The 27,762-nt window shown below is 43.9% G+C and overlaps 1 long non-coding RNA gene across 6 annotated transcripts in view; it reads left to right on the forward strand.

Annotated features, from left to right (window-relative positions):
• The first annotated feature begins 3,143 nt into the window (after window positions 1–3,143).
• Window positions 3,144–27,762, forward strand: part of LOC144158186 (uncharacterized) — a 29,171-nt gene continuing 4,552 nt past the window's right edge. Inside the window, exons 1-5 of one of the 6 annotated variants that reach the window (XR_013319975.1) lie at window positions 3,191–3,253; window positions 4,471–5,892; window positions 6,051–6,152; window positions 9,187–9,350; window positions 24,907–27,710. This is a non-coding gene — a long non-coding RNA (uncharacterized LOC144158186). Of the gene's footprint in view, window positions 3,254–4,470; window positions 5,893–6,050; window positions 6,153–9,186; window positions 9,351–10,880; window positions 27,711–27,762 lie in introns of those variants that run through there. The other 5 variants (XR_013319976.1, XR_013319972.1, XR_013319973.1 and 2 more) reach the window with 5 other exon arrangements.

The following is a 27,762-nucleotide window of genomic DNA, read 5'->3' on the forward strand; positions in this document are numbered from 1 at the left end:
CACCCGTTCGTGACACACGACTTACAGCAGACTTACAAAAAAGCCCGACTTACGACAGCCTTGCTGTTAAAACAATCCCCCTTCCCTTGGTCGGTACGCACCATTAATCCAAAGGAGAAGTAGAAATAGAACATGGAAATGAGTGAAGAGAAATGATAAGACTACACGGTCACACTACTGGAGGCCTAAAGAGCATTTCGGGAACTCAAAATGCGAGGGTAGCAAAGCGTGTCGTGTTAAGAGCGTATATGTAGGGCTAAAGCAGAGTGATTGGCCAAGCCTCTCAGTCAAAGTAACAGAGACACGAATTAACTTTCATTGGCTAGGAAGGCCCTGCAGCCACGGAGGGAACGGTGTGTGGTATATATGGGATGTTGCAGCAGTTGTTGCCTTGGAGCATGGAGGATGATGATGTAGGTACTTCCTAGATATGCTCGAGGAGTTGGGAAAATCGATGGTGGTGGCCAGATCTGGTGCAGCAGTCGACCTACACGAACGTTACACCGGTCACGCTAGACTGCTTTTAAATAAAAAATTTGCGATCAGGGTGGTAGAAGGATCGGAAAACGGCGGTGAAAAATTGTGGCATCGAGAGAATATGGGGCAGTGCCATGTGAGCTTACGGCGGAGATTTGCGATGGTTCTGGAGAAGCAGTAACGATATTTCGGGGTCTAAAGGGGGATGCGTACAATTTGCGGAATATTGTTCCAGGGGAATAGATGTAAGGCATCAGCTAAATATTATTTGCGGAAAACTTCCGCAGATATTGGGAATTTATGAAAATGGGAGTCTAGAGAGAGTCGTTGGAGTCGGATCTTTTTGTGTTTTATGTAGCGAATGAGTTGCATCGCTGGAGGCGGTTGGGCTGAAAAGGGGATGGTTCAGAGAAGGAGCGTAAACTCTCCCGCCACATGTGAGCTGCTTGGGTCCCCGGCGAAGAAGGCTAATGTCGAGGGTTCCAGTGAAAAGTGGAAACGACGCAAAAGGAAAACAATCGTAATGATAACAGGAAGGGCACAATCCCACCACTGGAGCTCTGCATTCGAGTAATATGTTAATGAAAAGTAGCAAAGCACGTGTACCTTATAGCAAATTCATGTTGCTAAAAAGGGCGATTTGCCGTGCAAGGACAATCGCACTACTGCACATGTGTATGTCACATGCTGACCCTACGGAATCTGAAGCTTTTACCTCAGCAGCTGCTGTGAAACACTGTAAACCACTGAAGTACACCTTAGAAGATTATTCAAAGAAACACAAAAATGCCACGCTGCGAGCAAACAGTCAGCCGCTTGGTGCAGCTACCAGCCGACACACCAGCGCAATTGTTACGTCGAAGGTTATATGCCAGGCATGATTCCTACATTTATCGCAACAGGAGACAGTCACCACACACCTATGAAGGACCGCACAGCTTGAAATACAATGTGCTCTCGCAACCCGCGCACTCAAGTCATCCGAAGTGTCACTCCCTGAATTTTCGATATGCTTATTCAGAGTCACATCCAGCGTCCACTTCGTATATTTCAGGCAGCGCGAACTTGCATACTTTGTATTTTGTTGGTCGGGGCTTGTCTGCATTTGGAGACTCGATCCTATCTCTAACCCCCGTCTGTTTGGGGGTTGTTGAATTGTGCTCAGTCATACATGCAGGCTTCTTTTTTTTTTTTTTTTGTCCTTGTGCTGCGCAACAATATCCACTGCTGTTCCTTTAGATTTTATTGCAGCTTTTTGTGCTGTTTCTTGGGGGCCTAATACCGCGCTGTGGTGTACTTCTGTGTAATGTGGGCGCCTGTCATTTTCCGTAAGTTGTGTAGTAATATTCCATCGAAGCCATTCTGAAGCCTTATTGCTGACCGCAAAGAAAAGCGTATCAAGCGATTACAAAGCCCTTTTACAACGCTCGGCGGAAGACGACGTCGCAGGCGTTCATTACACGTGCAATTACTGTACATTCATGCTTTCGCATTTTCACAGTGTGCTGGGAATTTTGTTTCGGGAATGTGTGAAACCAAATTAAACCGAGACAGCTGGATATAATCCGCGTACCACGCATTGGTGCTGCCCTTGAATTTCCCCCTTTTTGCCAGAGCGGGTATTCTTTGTGTTGTAGCTTGACGTTGCAACCTTGGAAGCTTGTTATCGTGATGTCAGTACATCATGTGGGTTTTCCTTTCCCCGAGCCAGGTTCACAAAATGAAGCGCTGTGTATCACGGCGATCTGCGTCCTGTTATCGTCCGGCGACCCTTCGTCCCCGCCCGGCGCAGGCGGGATAACACTTTGTGGTCTCCTTTGCAACATAAGAATTTTCAGGAAGTTTTTCGTTGGTGTTCAGGAAAAAAACAGTGAAAAAACAAGCTACACAAAAGGAGAGACAAGGTACAAGCTCCTCTTGAGTAGCGTGTTTTCCCACTTTTTTTTCCCCCCTAAACATCATAGGCCCGGACTTCCACTTTACTTCGTAGTTTTTTTCCCCCTAAACATCATAGGCCAGGACTTCCACTTTACTTCGTAGGTGCGTCCAATTCCGGCCCTACTTGTGAAGGCAGAGGCATTCAGTGCATCTGTATCTGGTGTTCTCCAGTGTCCACAGTTGTGACCCCTAAGACGTTTTACCGGGTGCCAGCTGAGGTCGTTGCGTAAATTTTTTATCGTGTTGTTGTGTGGGGGTTTGGGCATTTCTTCTTGGCTTGCGTCTAGGTGGCAATACGCAAGCTGCACTAGTACGTTAAATCTACAAAAGCATGAAGCTCTTTTGCCTTTGCTTTCTGTTATGTGGCAGTTGTCTTTCCGAACAAGGGAACTCCTACGGATACGGATTCCCTTTGAAACGTGCGAACATCCAACACTTTTCTACACTGCAGGTTGCCCACGAGAACACATCAGGGAGGACAAAACGACGGAAACAAGGCTGAAGGATTGGGGGCAAAATCAGGTCGCAGGGTGCTTGAGAGGCAATGAGTAACCGCCACCATAGAGTTTCTCAATTAGTGAAAAAATTTATGACCGTCACAACTCGCACCTTACGCCGGAATAAAAATTTTCAAGACCATCATCATTTCGTACACCCCGCGTAGAAACAAGAAATGTTTCTTATTCACACACTCCTTTACTTGCACGCCGCATGCTATAGCCAAGCCAGCAATAGCCGTGCCGTATCCAGCGTTTGCTTTGTACTTTGTTTACATGTTTTCATACTGGATGTGTGTATGCGGGGTGATCTAGTGCATGCGCTGCGAATTTAACTTCAGGTAAGAACTCAATTTGTTTGTGCGCTGTACTGACTTTTCCGCGAGACTCCAGCCGTACCAATCGTTACTACGAACCGCCCCTTTGGTGCTGCTAATGCCACAAATCTAACTGTGGACGAAGGTGTTTTCCCGTGATTTCGTTATCCGAAGTGGAGCGTAGCGTACCTGTTGCGGAGTATTTTAGAGCGATTCAGGTTGCTAACCGCTAGCGTTAAGCGCTCTTCACAGATTTCGCGAAATAGGCGAGACGAGGCACCAAAGAAAAGGCCCTACGGCACTGCTGCTTCGGTTTTCGAGGTTGATACTGCGCGCTTCTTATTACAGTGATAACAACAAAAAAGGTAGCGCCTGCTTCTCTCGTGTTCTGTATTTTTGTGTTTACAGCTGACTAAACGTGGGTGATACCGAAGTCCTGGTTAGCGTTGCCAAAACACCTCCTCACCCAAGGAACTCCCCTCAGCCAGACTTTATATCTTTAATTATAGTTTATTCTTTATTTGTAATTGTAGCCGCCTGCTTTCGCTCCTTGATTTCATGTTCTCGAAATCGCCTCCCAATCCTCCACCTTCCAATTACTTGACCGTACTCCTTTCACTGCGACGTTTTAGCTCCTCGCAGGCATCGCAAAATTTTTAGGACGTCTGTCGAAAATGCGACAGCTCGCCGAGCGGCGTATACGTTTCGGGAGTGCGCACGGCAACGTATAATTTAGTTTGCAGGCGAATCTGTTGCACGAAAAGGGATCCCTCTTTTTTTGAAGGTGAACATTTGTGAACATTGCGTGGGGACTTGTGCAGATCTAAGTCTGGGGCTCCCGAATCCGTGCTTGGACCACTGTGGAACCTCGGGGCTGGGCAGTATCGCGATATTACGATATTATGATTACGATATTATGATCAGAGTTACTCAATATATCCAGTAACTCTGATTATGATAGTATCGCAATATTACGATATTATGAGCATTGCGTGGGGACTTGTGCAGATTTAAGTCTGGGGCTCCCGAATCCGTGCTTGGACCACTGTGGAACCTCGGGGCTGGGCAGTATCGAGATATTACGATATCGCGAGGATATTAGATTTCTGTATAGAGATAACTTTGCAAAATGTTTTTGTATCTCTGTTGCGACATACTTTGGTGGTGTATCCAATATATCGTGGTACTGTTTAAGAGGGGAGGCGGTAACCAATTTTTTCTATACCCTTTTATTTTCGCAGCACCGGGCTTCCTTTCTGCAGATGGCAGAGTGCCGATGGGGCGACCATGTAGATAATTGTTACCATAACACACGCGCGTGTTGGTTGGGATCGGCGGGCCATACAGTGGAAAGCGATGGAATTGGCAAACTGTTGTGAAAAATTGGGCATATGTCTCCGTTAACTTACGGCTTTGATAGGCACAGTGGACATCAATGGCTTAGTGCACAAACCCTCATTCATTATCTCCACGGGCGCACTTGAGCTTAGTCGGGATTCCTTGAACAGCGCGGTTGACAGCGTAGTGACTGCAGCAGGGTTCATAGTTGAGCAAGTCGGTACATCTTCGAATGAAGCTGTGCGAAACACAGGGCAGAGGGAAAAAACAAGGTACACAGTGCTTGTGTGCATCATTTCTTTATCCTGCCCTGTGTTGCGCTACTTCATTTGAAGAAGTGGCGAGTTCGTGGTACAAAGTATTTTGCGCCTATTATTCTTGTTGTGTTCACTTGTTGTGGTGGCTCAAGAGGCGTAGTGTGTTTACAAGTCGGATCGAATGAGAAGAAGATAGTCAACGTGGTTCTTAGCGCGTTTGGCGTATCTCGTCCTGAGTGAATGGCGATAAGCTAAAGGCATTGTGGCCAGCCGTTCCCTTTTCCGCCTGTGTACCCTCCAGCCTTGTTCCTCACATTGATTAAGGCGGCTACGGACGCAGCAATCTGAGGCTCTAGCTTCTCAAATACAGCGTCTAGAGTACCATCCGACAACGCTCCAGCTCAGTGCTGCAGCCATGGTAGAGCGCCGTCTGATGATATTCCAGTATTTAAGATTAGGCTGGCACAGGGCAGACCATCTGCCATGGTGGTGTAGAGGTTCTGTCTTAGCCTCCTGGTACCAAAGACAGTGCTTCAAATCCGGCTGAGGCCTCCCCTATTTTTTTTGTTTAGTTTGAATTATAGTATTCAAGGCTTAGGTAAGTTTTTGGTGTTTTAAATTGTTGCTTTTTGTTCGTTAAATAATTGTACGAGATGTTACGTTAGGGAAGGTAAATTGTGCCAGACGCAGCATTTTTTTGCGAAATGTCCGTTGTGGTTGCCAAAATGGTTTAAGGGGCAATCCCCTAAGGGGATTGGGGTGATGAGGGCTAACGAAAGGTCAAAGATAACGAAGAAAAGAAATTTAAATCGGCTACCATGAAGTACACCAGTTGTAAAACGCCGCAAATATCACACATGTGGCAGTCACGAATGGAACAACGACCCGCACAGCTGATAGAAGAACCAATGAAAGAATGACACAACTGCCAGGAAAAAAGATTTAAGCCTGTGACAAGTGGGTGAACAGGAAAGCAGGGGCAAGGAGCACGAGAGGCGGGCGGCCTGAGAAGAGCGAGCCAGGAGGATGTGGCCAGTCCTCGACATTGCCACGCAAGCCTAGACTGGAGTAAGTTGGCATTGCATCGATCCCAGCCTTTGAGTCGTACTTCCAACCTGTGCATTGGCAACCCCAGCAGTGAAGGTCAGGCGCCTGCATCCAGCGTATACGCCTGTCAGCCTATGCCCTGATGGTCCCCACAAAGCAACACTTCTGGATCCTTCCAGGTGCCTTCTGCTGCAACAGCGACGGTCCCCAGGCCAGATGCTACCTCCTGCTGAGTGGTCTACCACAGGCGCAGCCACAGAAAGCTCACACCGGGACGCATGGTGCCGACGTTGTCTCAGCAATGATTGTGTGCAGTGACGCCGGCAACACCACACTGGATGACTAGAGAGCCCTCGTAGAGACCTCAGACGCAGCCTTTTTCGAAACTACTTGATTGTGGCTCTTGCCAGCTGACACAGCGGCATTTTACATGTTCTACTTACTATGATAAATTTACTTGGCTGATTGTCCCATCGGCTTTTGCAATTCAGGTCACATTGGCAGAATAAAGAATGAAAATCTAGCCACAAGGGTGGAGCCAAATGTACCAAAGGATATTTTAAATTAGCTTTACATACTCACTATTGTCACAAAGTTCGGGAATGCACAACATTCTCGTCCTTAGACAGAAAAGCAGCACAAAAGGGGAAACGAAGACGAGACACCACACAGCGCTGACTTGATGGGACATCGCAGCACTGTGTGGTGTCTTGTCTTTATCATTCTCGCTTGGTGTGCTGTTTTTCTGTCTAAACAAAATGCTTCCATTGGCTTGCATTACCTCTTTTTAGCATTTTTGAGCTTGAGGAAGTTAATTGGAGAAAGTTTGTGCCTCACATTAAGCTGTCAAAAGAACAGTTCTGGAGACCGCTGTCACACTGACAAGTACAGTTTGAGAAGCTGTTTGATGAAGTGCCAGTAATGTCACTTTCACGTGTGCCAAGCGAAATATTGTATCTCTCTAAATGATTTCAAGTGATTCAATATTGAGATATGTGTTTGGTTTGAAAAGTTAACACTACTTAATAGTACAAGTTTGGAACATAAAGCATCTGTGTTTGGAATACCTTCTCTCTGTGTTTTCAGAAGTATTCCTAATATATCCGGTTACATCAAATTGAAATGTATCTTAGTACCGTGTTTTAGGCATGGAGCACATGTACGTGATATCTGATTGTGAGCATCGTCAACAAAATTGTCTACTTCGGTGAAGACTGAGGAAAACGCAAATGCTCCAACAAGGGCCCTTACTCCAAGCTTTCCTAACATTTCGGAGCCATATCTGTTCCTTTACTGGGGGTTCACTGGGTTCGACCATAAGCAGCAGCTATATAAGAAGGCTATTTTTTTTTACTTGCATTAGAAGCTGTGAGTATAAATGGGGGAAAGGGTCCTAGAGATTTTCTTAGCTTTCCCCAAGTCTCCTGTCAGTGGCACGACTCAAGGATTCTTCAGAAGTAACTTGTGTTGCTTCCAAACACCTGCAGTGGCCAGCTTTTTTAAGCATTCAGACAATGCACTGCACTGTATGTGAGATTCCTGGACATTGGCCTGGTGCTGTCGGAGTCGTTCTGGGAAGTTCCTGGTTTCGCCGATATAGTTGGCAGGGCATTGTGCGTAATAAATTTCGGAAACAACCCTTGTGCTTTTTCTTTTGGTAGGCGCTCTTTTAGTCAGGGCATCAGTCATCCAAGAGTTGACATGGGTTCGTGGGTGATGTGGATGCGTTCCTCACTTTCCTCTCTATCATAAGACAGATTTGAATTGGCTTGACTGCGCCTACTGCATGGCTGGCCAAACTACTTATAGGCCGTCTAAAATCAATCGCAAAGTGAAAACTGAGCTCCAGTGAGGCTCTATCTTCTTGTTTGTTAAGTGTGTTAAGCTTAAAAAAGTTCATGAAGTCAAAATAACTCCACACTAGTGCATGTTCAATATGCATTGGCTTACAAAGTTCAACTAACTGTTTCACTGCAATTTAAACTGCTTATGTGTGTGCAGTAAGTATGTTTGCAGAAAATATATAGAGTAGGAAAAGGTATTGAAGTTAATGAAGGTGAAAGAAAAAAAATGAGCTGAAGCTATTATTGTAAAGCATAACATTAAGCCCTGAGAACTTTTGCAGGACGAATTTATGTTTTCTTGCTTTAAAGGGGCCATGCAGAGAAAATACACGTTTGTTTTATTCAAAAGATTTCGTGTTTTATAGTGCCCCCAGCTCTTGTCCGGAAGCAAGCGATGCTTTATTTATTGAAAAATTAATCAATTGAAGTCAAAATTGTGATTCTCCCACTAAATCGTGTTTTTGCAACGTCTGCAATGACATCACAAGAACTGCTCTCCAGCCGATTGTGGAGCCTGATTTACCGTTAGTGAAGCTAGATGGTGCCACCATACTGCAAAGGGCCGTTTTCTGCCTTTGCTTTGTCTTTTGTTGTATTTGTACCTGGGTTTTTATTGAGGTAGAAAATAATTGTTTCGTGAAACATGGTGTTCACTCGACAAATACGGTGACATAAGACAGCGTCGCTTACGCCAATCGGCCAGTGTCGTCTGAGACAACCCCAAAGTGTTGCAGCGCTGTGCAGCTTAAACAAGCATAGTGTGCGCAGTACCAACAGCAGTACACATCGGTACTTCTATATTTACGTGTATTTTGGTAACTTCCACTGTTTAACCCACCATTCTTACTGCTATAAAAAGAATGTGCCCTAAATTTAAGCGCACATAGCTCGTGCGGCAAGCTTATAATCTCTGCCTAATTTGCGTTTGCTTTTGCCGGCCTCACCCAATCGCAGAGCTGGCGTGTATGACATCACAGGGTCTGTTGCAGGAAATGAGCTAGTGGGTCGCATGGCCATTCCCTTCAGAATTGTATTGCTTATTTGAGCGAAGTTTATGTTAAAAGTGGTGTAACTATGATTCTCACGAAGCAATCTTTCGAATGAATTATAGTTGTGTTTTGTCTGTATGGCCCCTTTAAGCAATACACTCCCATGTGATCAGTTACTCGTGGGGGCTAGGGGGTTGCTGCACAACCATTATTCATTTTTTCAACTAAGCAGCCTGGAATGCCGCAATCCTGTGAAGAAACAGCAATGTATGACGTGAAAGGGTTGTCCACAGTTTGATATACCTGTTGTATCACCAGGTTACTCTTGTGGCTCACTGGTATAGAGCAATGTGAAAGGTGCGTCTCACTGTGCAGGTCCCAATCCAGGGTGGGGTACCTTTTTAGTCTGTTGTTTGTTTCGCCTACGAAATGTTCTATATACCGCATTTATAATTTTGTTTCCGCAATCTTTATTGCTCCAGAGACAAGTCGGCAGGCTGCGTGCGGACACCGGTGCTTTGCTGTCAAGGGGCCGATGGTTGGCACTGATGTGGTGACATATGCTCTGACAGCTTGCGGACGCCGTGCCATGTCGGCCGACTGTCGGCCTGGTGTCAATGTGCCTATGGGGACACAGATGAGACAGGTGAGCGCCAACGGTGCGGGCGAAACGTTTTGCAGTTGAGCGCTGCCGATAACGTGAAGGCCATTCAGCTGCTGCAGTATACACCTTGGTGCATCATTTGGGACTGTATGGTGTGATACTTGTTCACGGCATTCTCTTTCCAGATAGACGTAAGCCCCTGACTTCCTGTACGCAAGCGCTATTGGTTCGCTTGAAACGCTCTTGGTCTTTGGAGCAACTGCCCATCCTAGGCTAGGGGTAGAATTGTGGTTTTTGAAGTGAACAGCATTCGTTTGAGCCCCAGCAGTGCTAAAAGTTTTCTCTTAATACCCATTATTTTTTTGCTGTAAAATGTTCTTTTAGCTTATTTCTACATTTTGTAATTCGTGAACATCAGTGGTTTTTACCTTTTAGGTAAGTCAGTTTAAAGGTGTGGCACAGCATATCAGTGCATTTAATTATCGCTACTTGGTCACCCTAAGCAGTGCTAGCTGGCGCATCCCACCCGTTCTGCTGCCAAGAACATGGCAGAGGCTCGGCATGCCAATTCCTGGGGTATCACAAATATGCGGCCAAAGATAACTTTGGGTGCCAAGCATGTTGTTGCAAGGAACCAAAAGTGAAACTGGTGTGGACGGCTTTGTAAAGCCAAAACCACATGAAAAACATTCCTGCACATATGCATGTTGCCGATATAACTACAGTTCTTCCTTGAAGAAAAATATTGACACAATCGCAAATGCATATGCATGAACTTTGATATCGTCTAATCATATTGCAACAACTTGGCACATAGTTTTGCATCACTACCCGCCGCGGTGGCTCAGTGGCTAAGGCGTTGCGCTGCTGAGCACGAGGTCGCGGGTTCGATTCCCGGCCGCGGCGGCCGCTTTTCTGATGGAGGCGAAAAGCAAAAACGCCCGTGTGTACGAGATTTCGGCGCACGTTAAAGATCCCCAGGTGGTCAAAATTAATCCGGAGCCCTCCACTACGGCGCGCCTCATCGCCTGCGTTGCGTCGGCGCGTTAAACCCTACAATCAATCAATCAATCAATCAGTTTTGCATCACTGCTATAGTTGTTGCCGCAGTTCTTCCTTGAGGAAAAATATTGACACAATCACAAATGCGTATGCATGAACTTGGTTATCGTCGAATCATATTGCAAAGTTTTACATCACTGCTGTAGTTGTTGCCGCAGTACTTCCTTGAGGAAAAATATTGACACAATCACAAATGCATATGAATGAACTTGGATATCGTCTTGGATATCATATCATCATATGATATTATATTGGATATCATATTACAACTACTTGGCACATAGTTTTACATCATTGCTGTAGTTGTTGCCACAGTTCTTCCTTGAGGAAGAATATTGACACAATCACAAATGCGTATGCATGAACTTGGATATCGTCTATGATATTGCAACTGCTTGGCACATAGTTTTATATCACTGCTGTAGTTGTTGCAGCCACCGCCACAGACATGGCGTTTTTTCTTTGCCATGGTGTTTTTTCTTTGGATTCATAAATTAAGCGCCACTTCAGCTTCCAGATCAGGATGAGAAGGTGGCACAACCAGCAGTGGAGTGCAAGTGGTAGTTGGCGGACTGAGAGAATGAGTTGGCATGGAGTGGTTGCCACAGGAACCATGGCGAGACTGACCTGGCTGTGTACTACTGGCGCATACACTCAAGCATCCGTATGGCATCGCACTGTTGGCCTCTGGACCCTGGTTAATTGACATGGGGTGGCAGCTCAATCCCGGGTGCACATATTGGCGGCATCGGTCCATCACAACCAAGAGGCGGGAATAGTGTATGTTCGTGTTGCAACCGTAGCCATGATTGGGCACTAACTGAAGAAAACTGCACGTCAAGCCTGTTTCATGTCCTGGCGTCATCGAACCGTTGGCTCTAGGAATGGTGGCAACTGCTGTGGCCGTGTCCCCCCAGCCTAGTGCGCACCAATGGCGTTGCATCATTGGGCCTAATCGAGGGGCGAGCGAGCTTCACACATAGGACTGGCCCATGTCGGTGACCCATGCCCATGTCGGTGACCGGTAGGACTGTGACCAGTAGGACCGGTGACCGGTAGGACTGTGCCCACTGTCAGCGTTTTTCCTAGTTTAGAAGTAGGACATTTAGTGAATCTATAATGAGTTTAAAGGGGATATTTTGATTTACTTCTTCTCATCTTTGGAACATTGGTAGTTGTGTGCATGTTTGTTTAGTCAATTGTGTAGTGTTGTGTTTTTTTAGCTATCCTGTTGTACACTCTCTTCCATAAGCAGCCAGGACAAGAGGAAAATACCCGTGAACCAGGAAACTCAGCAGCCTGCGCGCCTTCTGGTTCCGCTGGATCCGAATTGTCTGTATGTGACAGGCTGGCAATATCGCTCTTTGTAGCGCGTTAAAGAACCCCAGGTGGGCAAAATAAACCCGGAGCCCTCCACTACAGCATGCCTCATCGTCTGCGTCGCGTCGGCGCGTTAAACCCTACAATCAATCAATCAATCTTCATAGCATGTTCTGCTCTGTAGTTTTGCAGTGTTAGTCACCGTCTGCTCATTTTTCACAGAACTTTTAACCATTCTAGCTTATGCTGTGGTGCCTTTCAAGGTGCAAACTTTGTTTGGCCAGCAGTGTACTGTCCTCAGTTGTGGGAACAACCAGAGAAAAAAATCACCAACAGCATAGGTGTACAACATGGAGTGGCAAAAATTCAGTGTAGTAGTGATGTTTTTTGCTGCACCACCGACACCGAGTTGGGGCATCGACGGACATTCTAGATAAACCTCAAAAACTTCGTACCGGTTACAAGCGTTTGTGTCAGATTCATGGCAGAGCAAAATCTATTTTTCACACACAAACCTGTGACAAGGGCAACAAAATAGGACCCCCTTAAGGGAGAACTGAAGTGATTTGTAAATATTGCAGGGTTACTAGCGCAAATTGTAGTCTGGACTCATGAGGCCATGTTTCGACCTCTCGCTGCGTTTACGTGACTTTATTCAGTAGAAAAATCAGTTTGAAAGTGCTGTCCTCCTCTCTGCATCTTCCTTTGCGATTTCCTATGACGTTTCGTATGAAGTTTAAATGATTTTTTTTTTGAGGTGGCTTGGCTTTACTGTGCTACTGCACGGCTCGCCGACCCTCCGACAGAATCAGTCGGGTCATGGCGATTTTTTCACTCATTTTAAGCTAAGGCATGACACATTTGGGCCTGCAAGGTTGTGCCTTTGGTTTGTTTGTTTGTAGGCTGTGTCAAGCTCTAAGTCCAAGTAGCTCTGCACAAGTGCAGATGCGATACATTGCTGACTGGTACGCTAGTAGAAAAATCTAAGGCCAACCAAATGCGGCAGAACAGTCAGCGAAGTTAACAGTCAGTGAAGGTACTACGGAATTAAAATAACTGAAACTTTGAAACTTTATTTACAGCCTAAAACCAAGGTGCGGGAAGCACTTTTTGCATTGGCTGAAATAGCATAGCGGCCAGCAGCATGACCGCACATTTGCAATCGCTTTTGTGCCTAAGGAATGCAGTCGCAGAGATGAGATATTTGTGGGAATTTCGGAACACTTACTGCACGAGCATTATTCAAGAAATAGTCATCTAAGCTGTTTGAAATGCTGAAACTAAATAAAAATGTAAACGATATATACTCTATATTTCACCTCCTGACCGCACTGGGTTAGGTTCGAGTGGTCTGGAGAATTGGGTCCGTTGTTTTTCAATTTGGAAGTTCAAATCACCGATCGCCAATGTTTTTTTGAAGTTGCTTGATTTATTTTTGGCAGTGTTTTCTATACTGAATTCACCATTTTTTCACTAAAACGTTCCTTGCTTCACGAGTGAATTCGCAGAACGCGTGCAGACTGACACTGAGGCACTGGCGAGTTCTCGTCGAGGTGTTGCCGTAAGCACCAACTGTTTGCGGGCACAGTCGCAAATGAGCCGACCCTTGGCCTGGTGCGAACACGCCTCTTACGATACAAGTGTGAGCCAGGCAAGCACATAAGTTGGGTGAAAATCGCATCGCATTTCACCGTCTCCAGTGACATGGAGGGCGTTCATCCACTCCTGAAGCCTCGGCAAGTGATTGTTTCTATTCGAAGCCGTGTTGGTTGGCTTATCTCATGCATGTTACAGCTGACAATATGGCAGAAGCGCAGTATGCCGATTAGTGAAATAACGAGAATGCCCAGCCAATGATAATGTCAGATGCTAAGCATGTTGATTCACATACCCGAAACTGAAACGGGTTTTAATTCTAATCTTCAACATCGTCCAACCACAGTAGCACCCGGTATAGACATCACTGCTTTAGTTGGTGTGGCTAGTGCAGACTCTTCAACATCGTCCAACCACAGTAGCACCCGGTATAGACATCACTGCTTTAGTTGGTGTGGCTAGTGCAGACTGTGCTTGGTAATTTTCTTTTCAGGCTTTATAAAATAAATATTGACTTATCGACTGGATTAATGGTGAAAAGTGTGTTTATTTGAACCAGTCAATGCAATGCAAGCAAAACAAGAATCTTGCGAAATTCACTTCTGTGTTTCTTTAAAAGCTAGAAGTAACTTTATCTTTAACAGTATAACATTATAATAACCTCTGTTTTATTGTAAATAATTTAAAATAAGGTACATGTTTGGTCATTACAGCTGGATGGTGTTAAAAATCTTTTTCATCCTACCTAACATTTAAAATTGCGGTGTTGTATTTAGTTTTTAGGCAAACGCATTACACTTCCAAATGATGTGAAGAGATAACTTTCTCTATTGTACACTGCTTGTGGATAGCAGGATAAGCAGGCAACCCAAAGTGGAAATGAAGCTTGATATATGCCAATGTTTTATTTGGGAAATAGCTCAACCTTGCAGCAACACAGGTAAAGAACAAGTTTGTTATCCTTATGCATTTTCCAGGAAATTAAAGTATTGCAATTGCAAAACAAACATTGCTGATCGCATAAAGCATTCACGGTACAAGCGGAGGGTCCGCAAACATTGGCTCTGACTGACAGTGTGCATACACTGTGCAGAGTTAGGCCAATCATGATAACATCGTTGGAATAGTAGTTTGACTGGTTGTGCGGTAGTGTTGTTTTTCTGCTCGGGTAATTTATGCCCATCAGCAACCGTCAGGAGTTCAGTCAGAAGGATCATAATGTAATGTGATGTCAACAAAGTTGTAACTGCCTCAATGAGAATCCATTGCGAGCACGGGTGAGTCAGCAAGACCTACACACGGTGCTCATACCGCATTGGTTATCACTTCCGTAAACATGACTGATCGATGAACATCACAAGCAAGATGGCATTGAAAATACGCATAGACTCTACGATATCGATTGTTATGTCAGGCAGCCCCATACCAGTAGCCTTTGCATTGCAGAAGTGTGGAGTGCCACCGGCACCACCACAACCACCACCAGTGGTACTGCTGCTCGGAACAGCCGGGGCCACCATCGTTTAGGTTAGCAGTGAATTAGGACCTAAATTTCACTGTTGTGTTCCTCTGCAGGTAGTAGAAACAAAGCAGAACGCACACACAAGCACTGCAACCTCTAACTTAATGCCAGACCACTACGATTCATTGTTAATGCATGGGCACCACAAAAAAGGCACTGAAAAACAGAGCACTTAACAGTCTAGCATGGGGGTTGTAGTGGTCGCTTCATAGACGGCGCTGGCATCTAACCCGAAAAAGCAGAATGGAGGCATCCATCTCAGAAAAAATTGGCGCAGCTTGCACTAGTGGTGCAAGACTGGAGAAACAGTGGAGCGAGGGGTTGACCTAGCTTCTTCTGGTTTTGCTAAGTTTTGCTAGGTTTTGCTATGCTTTGGTAAGTTTTGTTAGGTTTTGCGATGTTCTAGCTAGGCTAGCCTATGCTATGAGGGGTGAGACAAATTTTAGCTGGATATTACAAGGCCATTCCGGCCGGTCCCCTCACTGATAGCAGATCCCGGACCCCAAGCTACGCTGTTTCTCTAGGTTTGCAGCACTACTGCAAGCTGCACCGATTTTCTTTGCGGTGTAGTAGCCCCAAAAAAGACTATCACCTTTAAAATGGTACAGTCAGGGTTGCGCATACGCATATGCCCCTTGTGCCCATACTTGAGGAGGCACGAAAGCGGCTTCACTGTTTTAATACCCTATTTGTGGTGGTGCCCCCTTCACAGGCAGCACAGTTTTTAGTCTTGGTATTTTTTGCTAATGCTACCGGACCAAGCTCAGGCTTAAACAGCTCTTGGTGTTCAAAGTACAAAAAATGTTTAGAGCTACAGTTGAACCCCTTTATAAGAGACACGTACCGGGGAGCAGTTTCTGTCTCTTATACGAGATGTCTCTTATATGCAGGGTACCATGTTTTCACTTGCTAATCAGACCCTAGTTCAATGTGGGCACCGTATGACTAAAATAAGCTCAAAAGAACGCTACAGCATGTTTCAAAAGATTCATTCTAATTATTGTTTGGTCCCAGAATTTATGAAACTTCGTTTGCTTCATGACTGTATTTACACTGTTTTTTACAACCGATTCTACAAGCTTTTTTTTCTTTCCTTGTTTGTGGAAGATGAATCGTAGATGTTGGGTTCACAAGCCTGATGAATAACCAGAGCGCACAGCTTCTTCCGCTGAGTGGTCAGGCTATTCATTACGCTTGCAGGACTCAACGTCTGCAGTGCTTCTTGATTGGGAGCTACGCGAGTAGGAGAGCCCGCATGTGTGATCGCGCTCCATCCAATGAATGGCAGTAAACTTCAACTACTTCTGTCAGTTGCATTTCCATTGGCAGGGCTTCTCATTGTCATTTCATAGCTGACTGAACCACTTTGTGTTTGCTGAAGTTATAATAAATAGCGACTGCACCTGTCTGTCGTCTACCTGTGTTTCCACAATGGAAGCAACTGCAATTAGTGACTGGTGACACTGCATCTGAAGTTAAAATGTCTGTTACAAGCGAGATTATTGATTAAACTTCAAGGATGACTTGTCCCTTATAACCAATCTTCTACATCCAATGTCTGTTATAAAAGAGGTCAATTTAATGGGAAAGATAGGGCAGCCAACCATGTGGGTGAATAGTGTCTCTTATACCCATTTGTCCCTTACATCAGTGTCTCTTATAACGAGGTTCAGCTGTATATTTATTTTATTTATTTATAAAAAACCTTACAGGCTCCAGGTGGAGCATAGGGTAAGGGGGGCATAGCCAACACATTCTAAAAGGGAAATATAAACAAGATTAACAGGACATCATTATACATTTTTAATGAAAAGGTACCCACAAACTTTCATAAACACTCAAATCAAAAGAAAAATTCAAGGAATGTGTAAACAGAGACAGAAAGCATGGTTATCGAGTATGTGGGAAGCACACATGTGAAGTAAAAAGATTAGGAAAAATGCGCATTTAGTTGTTCACGAAATTTGTCACGGTTTGTTATAGAAGCGATAGCGTCCGGAAGTTCATTCCAATGAGATATGGCGCAAGGTAGAGCCGATGAATTGAATGCAAGTGTTTCCCCATAGATACGCTTAAAGCTGAATTGATTGTGTAAACGTGACGAGACGCGTGAAGGGGGTTCGAGGGGGAGCGGGGATGGGTTATCACTATGGGCGTATTTGTGAAACAAACACAAAAGAGCGACCATGCGACGAACTTGTAGTGGTTGGAATGAAAGGTCAATTTTAATCTGTGTGATACTTGAATTGCGACTATAGTTCCGAGATATAAAACGGGCGGCTCTGTTTTGGATGGACTCGACCAGATTAATTAAGTAGCTTTGATGAGGTGACCATATAGATGAGGCGAATTCTAGCTGCGGGCGGACGAATGTGAAGTACGACAATTGGCGCATGGCTGGTGGCGCGTTACGCAGGTTACGACGCAGGTGTCCCAAAGTTTTAGATGCTTTTGCGCAGATTGAAGTAATGTGAGTGGACCAGGAAAGTGTAGAAGTGAAATTGATGCCTAAATATTTGTAGGTAGTGGCTCGTGATATTGCTGCGTTATTTACATGGTAAGTGAAATCAGAGTGAGTATGCTTACGAGAAAAGGAGATAGTTTTGCACTTAGTTGTGTTTAACATCATTTGCCAAGTCGCGCACCAGGAATTAATTTGGTCGAGGTCTTTTTGCAAGGTAATGTGATCTTGGGCAGAGTTAATGACACGATAAATGATGCAGTCGTCTGCGAAAAGCCGCACGCATGATGAAATGTTATTGGGCAAGTCGTTAATGTAAATTAAAAACAGTAATGGACCAAGGACGCTCCCTTGAGGTACCCCTGAGGTGACGTCAGTTATAGTTGAGGAAGAATCATTCACGACGGTGAACTGTTGGCGAAGCGACAAGAAGTTTCGCAACCACGATAAAGTTAATGAGTCTATGAGTCTATATGTCCACAACGTATTGCTTTTGTCTAGTGGATGTTGAATGCCATGAATGTTTTGGACCCTGTAACATGAGTGGTTGCATTCTCGTTCATTCTTCATGTGGTGTAAGGCCCGTGACAAAAAATGTGTAGTTTCGGTTGCAGTGTTAGGTGTAAGCTGTTTGAGGTGAAATTAGTTTTATGCTGGTTTAAAATCTACGAACACAACAAAGTATAAATAGGGGGCTACGCACTTACTCATGTGCTTTTCTACCCTCATGTCTATTAGTGAAGCTTTGGTGAACACTACCATGTAGTCATAGACAACACTATAGCCTGAAATGATAAAAAGGCAGCCAAGACAGTGGTTGTGTGGCCCATCTGCGAGATTAGGAAGCTGCGATAAGCGTGAATTTGACAGCTCCCTTCCCTGCTGGCCTACAAATGACCGAATTTTGCCTGCAACATGATCTATCAGTCTGCTTTCACACGTGTTTTGCCCATTTTCATTAAAGGGGCCTTAAACATGGTTTAAAAGGTTGCAATATTTGGTGCGCAATCGCTGCAGTACTATCCAAGGAACGTCCTGTTGCAAAAATGTAGCGGTGTATCCGCCTGCGCAGACGCTCGGTGTTTTTCAGCGTTATTCATACCTTATAAGCTATATCTTGTACCTTGTAAGCTATATCTACAAACTCAGCTAAGCTCGTGTGACGGATGGGGACGATTGCCATTCGTCCTTGCTACGATATGCTTGCTGCTGGTGCCAGAGTGCCACTCGCCACTGGAACCACTGAAACGCGCACCCGCGTTTCCCCCAAAACCGGGAACGCTGATTGGCTACAGCACTTAAAGGGGCCCACCACAATAGCAGCACCGTACTCATCAGCGCTTCGTGCGTCATAGAGGCTGCGTCAGAGCAAAAATTTCTGTTAAAGTGCAGCAGAATGGAGATGAGGATCGGTAGGCAAACAAGGAAAAAAATAAAATCTTTTTTGCATGTTTGTGCGGCCCCTGCTTTATGCACAGGTGTAATATTTGGTATACGTTGTCATGAAGAGGTATCTAGTGATTGCATGTTTGAAACGGCAACCTTCGGAAGCCTATTTAGGGCCCCTTTAAAGTAGACATGACTTTTAGGAGCCGGCTATATGTTTGCATCAGGGGCAATGGATGGCTGGTGCTATGTCATACATTGAATCGCATTTTTTAGAGGATTGATGTGATTGATAATCCGTAAGCTTAGCTTTTTTCCAAGTATTGTGCCATTATGACCATGCATGCAGTCAACCTCAAAAAATAAAACATGCAAAAAGAAAAACATTTTGTTGCTGCGCTTTTCTTCTGTTGAACATTTCAGCTTTAGTACCTAGCAGCCCCTTTTGTGACTGTAATTGCCTTGGCCATCCTTTGGGGTAGAGATGTGCCGATATAAATACACAGCTGCGTTGCCGTGATGCAGCCGCTCCTATTCGTTTCCACTCACAACTCGTCAATAGTGCTGTTGTGCAAGAATGTTTTTAAAAATGACTTATTCAGTGCTCAGGTGTTTTCTATCGCATCCAAAGAGGGGCTGTTTGGGGGCCAGACAAGCCATAGTCTCTCTATTCTCCGAAAAGCTGCAGCCTTTTTAGATCCGTGCACTGAGCGCCAATTTTGATGAAATAGAAAACACCCATCCTAAAACAGCCCATTTAGGGTTAAGGGAAGCATATCCTTGTCTGCGACTTTGCAGCAAGACTCGGCATTGTTCAACCGGCCCCTGTTTTTAAAAGACCTTATTCTTTGCAGAACATGCCTCACATGTCTACGATGCAGTGCCTACTGGATGGAACAGCATGCACGTAACCTATACCTTAAAAAAATGAAGATAAAAAACCGTGGAAATTTTTGTTTCTAATTTTGATGATCTACCTGTTAAAACTAAATAGCAGTAAAAGCAGAGTATTTTTTGAATGGATATTCATCGAGGAAGATAAAAAAATAACGATGTTTTAGAGGCTGCTGTGCTTAGTGTTGCTGATTCCAGCACTCAGTGTGCTTTCATTGCTTATTACTGGCATATCCCAGTCGGCTGCTGACTAGAAGGGATGTTGCTTCGCTAACGAAGACGTAACTGGTGGTAAGACTGGAGAGGGTTTTTTTTGCCAAACCTTGGTTCTAGAGGCCAGCTCTCTTGAGACACACCGCCTAATCAGGCACTTACTTTTAAGCCGAGGTTGTCTGAAACCTCTCCTGCCATCCGAAAAGGGTCTGCTACACATGGCATACCTATTCGGGTGTCGTCTTCTGGTGTCATTACTCACAAAGATATATGACATGAGGTGCCCTGTAGGCATCCCTCTTGGAGAAGGCTTTGCAAGTACTGTTTATTATAGCCAATGATGAGTGCAGGTTTTTTTGGTTTCTCATTGTGGTACTTCAACTGATATTTCAACAATAGCGTGCCGTCCTCGACTGCTTCTTGAAAAAGTATGATTACCAATTCGCATCCATGGCTTAGCTACGAAATGGGTTTCATGTGTCGCACTGTCTGATTTAAACTCGTGTTTCTCAAGGAAGTCGCACAAAAAGGTAGACTTGACACGACGATCTGTTTCCAGTAAAGTTGGAGTATGACAAGTCAAATGTTATCGCTGCTTCATCATATAGCAGATGAAACCTGCGGATTCACTGAGTAGGGGAATGCAATTAACTCGATTTAGGGATGAAATAAAAAAATTCGAGGGCAAATATTTGACTAAAAATTAGCATGGCAGGGATGGCTAGAGGACTGCAGAAGAGCCCTTTGTCATGTGGGACACATGAATGAGCTGGTGCTGTTAAAGGTGATGATGATTATCATGAACGTATGCGTTTAGCTGATAAGGAACTGGAGACATGATTTTTGTTCTAGTAACACCCTCATGCACAGCCTGGAGTAAACTCTGGATTTGTCAGTGTGCATGGCACCGTTGCACCTACAGACATTATGCCAGATGTGCGTGGACACGCTACTAGAATGAAGCTCTTCGTGGTACTGTTTGCTTTGCACTGCCAGCTCACCCAGCTGTCAGTCTCCTCATGGTGAAATGTGTCCATAGCACAGTAAAAGCTTAATTCGAACCGCAAGGTGACTCCATCTCAGTTCGAATTAATGAAAGTTCGAACTGACGAAAGTGAACAATAACAACGCTGCACAGCTGTTCTGAAGCTGTAGGGCATGTTACTCTTCATCCTGTTACTCTGTAAATCCTGTTACTCTGGCCTGCATTTTGATCCTAAAGTCAGCATTCAGCACTTTTTCATCCAACAAATGAGTGTAGCAGAAAGATGAATCTTCGCCTTCTTGAAAACTGGAGAACTTAAAAACTGGCATTCCACCTGGCTAGGACTTGTGAGTGAAGGCTACACTGTGCTTCGTCCTCATCCTCGTTGACACTGGCAGCGACAGGTTCTACGCTTCTGACCTGAGATCTGATGCCCTCATTAGCGCACCACACGCAACACTACTTGTATTCTCATCGACGTAGTTTGCAAAGAACACGTATTCCAAAACGTCTGCAGTGTGGGTTTTAAATTGTTTTTATCCAATTTCGCCTTCTACGTTTTACACAGCCTGGGGTGTAGGCACAGGGTGCAGTTCTGGCCTTGGGCCAGGTGCTGGTGTGGTGGTGCATAGTTCGAATTATTCGTGGTGGAGCATACTCGGGTTACTCTTTATGCATAGACCTGTATGGAAGCCTGGCCGGTCCAAATCGTAGTGTTCGAATTATTCATAAATTCCAATTATCCAAGTTCGAATTAATAATGAGTTGCCACTGTACCCTGAAACTTTCAGACGCCCTGAAAATTGTCTTGTGGGTGAATCTAAGAATTTTGTGTTTCTTATACTGTCTTGAATGTTCTTTAAAAGCATGCCTTTTTAGTCGCCTTAGTTGTAATTTGCTTTCTTTCTCCCCCAGGGTGACATTTGCAATCATGCAGACTGACCTCAAAAGGAGCCCTGAGGATTGGTGTCTCTTTTGGCAGCTGACTGCAATTTTTCTCTGCACTGCGTCAAAGCATCACTCGTTTTCAGTACCCCAATTTTCTTTCAGCTTAAAAAGTACATGTGCTATCCGCCCCCACCTCTTGGAAGGTTATTGCAGCATGGCCATTTATTGACCTGTGTTCTAGGTTGCCAGAGGCTGTGAGGCCCTGCAGGATATCAAAGCATCAAGTCATACGTGCTCATTTTTTGCCTCCTTTCTCTAATTGGCCATAGAGGCACTTGTAATACTCCATGAAACCTATAGCTCTGCTAACTGTACTATGACATTGCAGTGCATTTTCTTTTATTGGCACAAAATTTCTTGTATTCTTTCACATGCAAATGACAAACTGGAATTGTTAATTGAAACTTGTATGGGTGTTGTTTTTTGGCACATTTTTGTCTGCATTGAGGGCCAACCAGATGTGTGATAGTACTGAAAAATGTGTAAAGCCTGTCTAGTTGGCGCCAATGAGGACGATTGCACCCATAAATATATCTGTAAATTTGCTTCCCAGGTCACTAGTTTTAAAAATGTATTGACAGTGATGTAAGAATACTGCAAATGGTTGACAATCAATGGCGCAATCTATAGGCATTTTGTGCTTTACCGTAATAGTTGGAAGTAGTTGATTAGCGACCTTTAGAACCATCTTGGAATGTTGCCACCACCATCACTGGTGCTTATTACCTGTCGTTTTTTGGCCATTCTTGCCACATCGCTAGATTCTCCCAAAAATTTGGTGAGAATTTACTGGCAACAATATCTGGATAGAAGCTAGTGAATGAGTATTGATGACCATTGTATATATTTATCAGTAGAAAATAGGGATAATTTTGCAACCATGGATGCTTTTATGTAAGCATAGTTGAGCTTTATACAAAGACCATTATTCAGAAAGCTTTATAGCGTTATACAGAAGGCTACATTGTAATGCACTATTGATGGTCAACCACCCATCGGATTTATAGTTTTTATTTATAGTTGGATTGTGAGTTAGTTATCAGTAGTTTTGATTTTACAATGAATACTTTTGCACCACTTGTGCTTCCTATGAGATATCTTTGTGACCGTTGCTTTTTTTCATGCATTGATGTCCCTTTTCTAATGTTTCCCAATTGTGTTTGTTGCATCAGAGTTTGAATATGTATTTTGTTATTCACTCACAGTTCCATCTAATGATAACAAGGAAGTATGAGTGTCGTGAGTTTTTTCGGGTCCCTTTTGCAAGCATCAAGGTCACCTGTGTGTCAGTGTATTTCTTGTATGCAACCATCTGAGGGCCCGAATGTTCCTTTATTACATCAGTTGGGCTTTGCATTGCTGTGGACCTATGCTGACAGATACTTTTATGTAGGCTGTGCTGTGCTTGCCAAGTAGTTGCTAGTATCAGTTGCATGCATGACTTCTTAGGTAGTTTAGACGTGTTCACTACTTGTATCCCGTTAAATGGTCAACGACAGTTTTTGGTGGAGGGAAGTACAAAAGCTTATGCACTTTTGGTTTGCTGGGAATTTTGGTGCCAGTGCAGTTTAATTTAATTAACAGACCTTCTTTAGCTTATGCCCTAGCTATAAATCAGTTCCTGAGCCTTAGCTTTTCAATCATACCTGTATGCTCCACAGTAAATGTTCAACTGAAAAACAAAACTTAGTAATCGTTGGTACGCTTAACAAGTGCTATATAAAGAATACAAAACACAATATACTCAAAGTTTTCGAAGGATAAAAGCAGAGCTTATAATTGACGTCGACCTTTGATGCAAATGGGCCATTAAAAACTTGACACCTTGATTCTGAAAGTTTTATTACTGCAAACTGGGTGCACCTACCACAGCACATAATGAGATTGAATATAACTTAAGGTTTCGTCTTTTGACACCTTGATTCTGAAAGTTTTATTACTGCAAACTGGGTGCACCTACCACAGCACATAATGAGATTGAATATAACTTAAGGTTTCGTCTTTTTGGCCTCTACTTTTGGTGACACTCCGTGGATTTGTTTTGGTCAGGCGCTGCCAGAAATACTATTTATAAAAGTTTATTTCTGCCCACTTTCTAGTTACTCAAAATTTGTTGCTTTGTGTTGCACTGAAAAATATATGTTTTAAGGAGATTTACTTGTCACAGAAAAATAGTGGCAACACCAAAGCAATTTTATGGACTAAATATATGCTACCCAGCAGCCATAAACTTAGCACAAGCAGGCTAATATAAATGCACAGCTGCTGTGTAAGAAGGCAGGCACTTCAGATATGAAGAAACACAGTGCATATTTAACAGGGTTGTCATCAGTGCTTCAAGAGAGTTCTTTCTAATTGATGACTTGCACTAGTCATAGCATAGAATATGTCCTCTCTGCATTAGTGTATTGGAGTTTGGGAGGGCTAAAAGATGTGAGTCTAGGGAAAGAGGGAACCGTATGTTTAGAAGCATAGAGTCTGTCGAGCAATAAGAGCTCAGCAATGTTGGCTACTGCAGTCTTAGTAGAATGCAAACATGGCAGTGAGCTTCAGCACATCTGGAGGTAAAAATTCAGCAAACTCTACAGCTGAAGTACATTATGTAAGAATTCAACATTGTGGCGGCGTGTACCAGAAGGATTTGTTTGCGTACCGCAGTAGATTTTTGACATGCGACAAGTGAACCAGGCCGCGGGGGTGACAAACCTGGCTGCTTAGGTGCACCCCCACTAGAACCATCTGCATGCTCATTGGGAACACTCCTATTCTCTTAAGCAACTGCTAAACAGGTTTGCCATTTGGCCTCGGTGGCATGGGGGTAAGTCATGGGTTTTCACTCTGATGGCCAGGGTTCGAACCCCAGTGTCCTCATTTTATTGCAAAAGTACTTTCTTTTTTACATGTTCTTTTAGGGAAATGTATTTTTTTCAAAAAGGTCACTTTTATGTATTTTTTCAAAACGAATTCTTTAGTATCTTTTAGGTTGGTTGAGCCTGCCAACACATTTATTAGGTTTTATTTCTAATAGCGTGCAAAAAAATGTGAACATCGGGTGCGTCTAGAGGCCAGGTTTGTCAAATACACAACCAGTCCACTGTGCAGGCTCAAAATAAGAGTAATGTGCATTTTAGATTGCCGTTTGTGAACAGAACCGATCACTCTACAATGTGAACTGGCTTTTCAGTAAGACTTGGTGTTTTTCATAATGCAGATGCGGCAACAGATTGGGACCAGCACTGGCTGGGCGCAAGACCTGTTCAGCCAACCGTGGAGATGAATACTGAAGAGAACATGACCACCTCTCGGGGAGGAACGAAACCTCTTTCGGGAGAATGCAGAAGCAAAAAAGTTTTCAGGTGTCACTTGTGCCCATACATAGGCTGCAGCAACAGCAATTTGATACAGCACGTGATGGTTCACACAGGGGAGAGGCCATTTAAGTGCACTCTGTGTGCATTTGCATCTACCCGGCGGCATGACGTAAAGGTCCACATGCGCTTGCACACGGGAGAGAAACCGTTTTTGTGTCACATTTGCAGAGTGCGGTTTAGACGCAAGTATGACCTCAAGAGGCACGCGGTTACTGTACATGGGGTGTGAGCAGCACAGAAAGCAGGTCGTGCGCCTGCGTCAGGTTGAAGAAAAATAACGTGATATGCAGAAGTATGAACAGTTGGACGAGTTGGTGAATGTCAATAATGGCGGCAAAACAGCGAAACCTGCAATGTATACTGGAAGAAGGCGGACCAAGCTTTATTAACTAAATTCTTATTCAAGAAAACGAACACTGTACTCAAAATTTTACACGACTAGAGGTGCGTGTAAGTGTTTGTTTTCTTGAATTGAAATTTAGTTGATAGTCAGTGCTCAACCTTTTTCCTTCCAGTCTGTTTGGGTTACAAGTTGTGGTGCCTTGCCACCATGATTGGGGTAATATGAAAGTACAGTTTTACAGTCACGGTACAGTGCAGGAGAAGGCGAAGTGAGTGTCTATTCACTCGTTTCCTGCATCGCCGAAATAGTTATTTGGATCGGAATGTTCAATCCTTCTTCTGAGGAAAGGATGAAATGAAAACATTTTCAGTCTGCTCACCGTCGTCCCTGACTGCCATTCATTAGTGTTGGGTGGTGTGACTCATTTCATCCTTCTACATAATGATCATTCCAACACTTCTTTTTGCTCATGACCTAGTCTTAAGGCTGTTCTCGCTGTGTCCGTAATCTAACAAAAAACTGGTAGAGTGTGCAGCAGTGTTTGGGTTACAAGTTGCGGTGCCTTGCCACCATGATTGGGGTAATATGAAAGTACAGTTTTACAGTCACGGTACAGTAAAGGAGAAGGCGAAGTTAGATTACGGACACAGTACAGTTTTACAGTCACGGTACAGTTTTACAGTCACGGTACAGTAAAGGAGAAGGCGAAGTGAATGTCTATTCACTCGTTTTCTGCATCGCCTAAATATGTTCTTTGGATCGGAATGTTCAATCCTTCTTCTGAAGAAAGGATGAGATGAAAACATTTTCGGTCTGCTCACCCACGTCCCCGACTGCCATTCATTAGTGTTGGGTGGTGTGCCTCATTTCATCCTTCTACATATTGATCATTCCAACACTTTTTGCTCATGACTTAGTACGACTTAAGGCTGTGCTCGCTGTGTCCGTAATCTAACAAAAAACTGGTGTTGTGTGCAGCAGTGGTAATTTTTGCAGATCAGTGATTTAGTTGGTACAGTTGAACCTCATTATAACCATTCGTAACCGAGTTATTGTTACGACTAAACTAAATATGACATTTAGTTGGTTAAGTATTTCTCTGACTTTTATACTTTTTATAACAAAACCGTAAGGACCATGCGTGATATCTGCTGTAACGAAAAAATATTTGGTTCACCCGAGGCTCAAAAGCTTGAAAGCTGGCATAAAAAAAGCAGAAGAAAGAGGAAGATAACCAGTTTTTTATCGTTTGAGAACGTTGCGTAAATTTTGGTTCTGTGCAGAATTGCATTTGACTGGTTGTGGCACCTACAATACAAATAACAATGCAGGCCTGTTTCTCACCCAAACTTTGTTCTGCTGTAATTTAGTATTCCCATCTTCTCGTCCATTTATTTTGAAATGCCACAAGGAGAGAGGTAAATATTACCTCGTTTCTAGTGCATTTGAAGGCTAATATAGTGCCTTTTTATATCTAGGAATTCGCGCAAGCATGATAGCCAACTTGTTAGAGCCAATTTTTACCTCTACTGCTCAATGAATAGCAGATATAATGAACTAATTTATGCCCGAATGAGGTTCAACTGGAATATTGATTACCTTGCAACAATCTCTTGATGGTTGGTGTGGTCCCTCTTTGTAAGCCATCTTTTCAACAGTAGCTGCTTGTGCCAAAACTTATGTTGCAATGAGTTTTACACTGTTTCGGAATTTAATTTATTACATCGATGTTTGAATACGGGCTTTCATTTGCAGCTTAGGTTCCTTTCTAATGATACAACAAGTTCGGTTGTCACAAGTGTTGTTTTATCTGCTTTTGCAAGCATCATGGTTACCAGTCACGCAATGTGCTTCTTGTGGGCATTTTTCTGGAGTTCTAAACATTCGTTTCCCACCTTAATCAGATTTTATTGCATGGCAGCGAACCAGGTTTGCTTATCAGGTACATAAATATTTAGGGTTGGGTGCATTTGCCAAGTATCAAGTGAATGTATGCCTGTTTTGACAGTTCAAAGGTTTATTTGTTTCAACACAAGGTTGGGGTTACATCAGGCGAAAAGCAGTTGCGTACTGCTTGAGGGTGCCTGACGACCCTTGGATGACAGCATGTTCACAATAAAAACGGTACACCTCTTACCCACAGTGTGCATCCTACCGTTGCCAGTTAAAGTGATTTGTTTGGGGTGAGGAACAGAAACTTGTGCTCCCATCGTTTCATGAGCATTGAATAGCTAGTGCCATATAATTGAAAGGCTTTCACTATTATGTGCCTCAGGAATAAACCAGTGGTTTTATTGACTGTTTGTGGGCCTTCGTTTTTTGTTTATGCTTGTGGGTCATTCAATGACTGTTT

This window comes from Haemaphysalis longicornis, unplaced genomic scaffold (assembly GCF_048455015.1).
Source record: "Haemaphysalis longicornis isolate Haplotype H1 unplaced genomic scaffold, Haemaphysalis longicornis Haplotype H1 scaffold_10, whole genome shotgun sequence".
Taxonomy (NCBI): domain Eukaryota; kingdom Metazoa; phylum Arthropoda; class Arachnida; order Ixodida; family Ixodidae; genus Haemaphysalis; species Haemaphysalis longicornis.